This window comes from Suricata suricatta, chromosome 14 (assembly GCF_006229205.1).
Source record: "Suricata suricatta isolate VVHF042 chromosome 14, meerkat_22Aug2017_6uvM2_HiC, whole genome shotgun sequence".
Lineage (NCBI taxonomy): Eukaryota > Metazoa > Chordata > Mammalia > Carnivora > Herpestidae > Suricata > Suricata suricatta.
In genome coordinates, this window is record NC_043713.1 from 59,608,640 (window position 1) to 59,610,616 (window position 1,977).

The window sequence follows — 1,977 nt, forward strand, 5'->3', positions numbered from 1 at the left end:
AGTAGCCAGGCGCTAAGAGTCCTCGCTCCATCAAATCCTTCAGCATTAACCGGTGAAAGCAAGATTCAGAGTCGTGGACTGGATCATAGGAGGGAATGACTGTGAGGGGGTGCAGAGGGAAGACACGAAGGACATCCAGACCATGTGAGGGTGGGAGGGGACCCCACGGTGGCAGGATTCCTGGAACCAGTGTAGCATCAGCACCTGGGCCCAGCCTTGCCCTCACTGAGGAGGACACTTGGGCTTCTTCTGAGTGGGGACGAGGCAGGAGTAGCCAGCATGGCTGCTGAGAGCACAGTATGGACCTCTTCCTAAAAACCTGGAGAGAGGGGCTTCCTTCCTGGCTCATCTTCTTCTCCATCTACCAGGCACTTTCCTTCATGGACATTGGGAAGGGGCAGTGAATGGAGTCAGGTCTCCTGTTCTCCTAGCCAGGACACGCCAGCAGGGATGGAACGAGGGCCAGGCCAGACACAAGGACATTCCCAGGCCTGATCCACCTGGGCGAAGGAGGGACCAGTTTTTAACTGTTCACGAGCTTCTGGGGGTCACCTGACAGCCAGTCCTCCTCTACAGCTGTTGGCCAAGGGTTGTCTGGCTGGAAACCCATTCTTACTAAAGGGATCTCACCCCACATGACCAGGGCAGCTTTAGAACGTTCTAGTTGCAGAAGATGTGAGACGGGGAATAGGCTCTAGTTCACGGTGAGCTCTGCAAAGTGGTGGGGGCTGATCCCAGAGTTGAGGTGGTCCTTGCAGTGCTCTTTCCTGGCCGAGAACATCACTTTGAGAGTTTTTCTGAAAGGGATGGGAATACTAAGGTCCAAAGGATATCTGTGACCTTCCTCCTGCTCACAGGCACAGGAGACATAGCTCTGGGAGGTCACTGCAAGAGCACCGATGGCATCTCCCTCATTCCTTGTCTGCTGGGGCTCAGCCTTGTGCAGCCCATCTTTCGCCCCAGTAAACTCCTGCTGCTCACAGCCTTGGGCTGGGAACTAGTTCAGGGGTGGAAAGGTCCCTCTTCGTCTCAGCCTGGCTTGCTGGGCCCCACACTAAGCTAGCTGTTGGCCCAGGCACTTGTCCAGATCAGAGCGAGAGGGGTGGACCCTGAAGACAGCGAGGTGTTCCCCCTCTGCCCCGCTGCCCTGATTACATTCAGTACAAATGTGGGGGGTCAGGCTCTTCACTCTGCTTATAAGTGGGCCCCTGCTGGGATTCCCCCTGGGACCTGGTTGTTGACCTTCCACTCTGAGTGACCCCCGGGCCTCACATAAGCTGCCACATAAGCGTGAGCCCAGGGAGAACCTACAAATGAATGATCAGATGGGGCCAGCAAGCTCCTCTGCAGGAACCTCCAGGGTAGGGAGGTCACGACTTCCTCCTGTTTGGATCCCAAAGCTGTGCTATCCATGTGGGGCAGCCACTGTCAGACAGGCCTGCTCATGTTTCTTTAAAGTACATGAAGTTAACCATTCCATCCCTTACCACACCAGCCACATTTCAGGTGCCCTGCAGGTGCACCTTGACAATGCAGAGCATTTCCATCCTCTCAGAGGGTTCTTTGGGCAGCTGCTCTGGCTGGGCTCAGGGTCTGCTCAAGGAGCCCGCCACACCCTCTGTCTGTCTGTAACAGTTGGCAGGTCAGGTTGCTTCGTGCACCGGTGAGAGCTTTCCTGATCCGGTGCAGCTGGGGAAGTCCCAGATGAAGGGGGATCCTTTCGCTCATTGGAAGGTTTGCAACTGTGGTCAGCATCTTGTTGAAGGGCACTGCCTCTGCCGAGCCCAGGCAAGGCCTGAGGACCGGGAGGAAGGGCAGGTGATGCCGAGTGAGCCAGCACGGCCTCCGCGGGGGTCGCAGGAATGGGGGAGCCCCGGTCTCCACTAACCTGCTTGCTCCTGCTTGTGTCTCTAAAGACTGCTTCTTGGAGAGCATCTCTGACATTGACGAAGAGGAGCTAACAGGTACGGAGCTACA

At 56.4% G+C, this 1,977-nt stretch overlaps 1 long non-coding RNA gene across 1 annotated transcript in view; it reads left to right on the top strand.

The window, feature by feature from the left end:
* The first annotated feature begins 1,915 nt into the window (after positions 1–1,915).
* The window catches only part of LOC115278484, an 11,199-nt gene continuing 11,137 nt past the window's right edge, over positions 1,916–1,977 (top strand). Inside the window, exon 1 of the long non-coding RNA XR_003902915.1 lies at positions 1,916–1,964. This is a non-coding gene — a long non-coding RNA (uncharacterized LOC115278484). The remainder of the gene's footprint in view (positions 1,965–1,977) is intronic.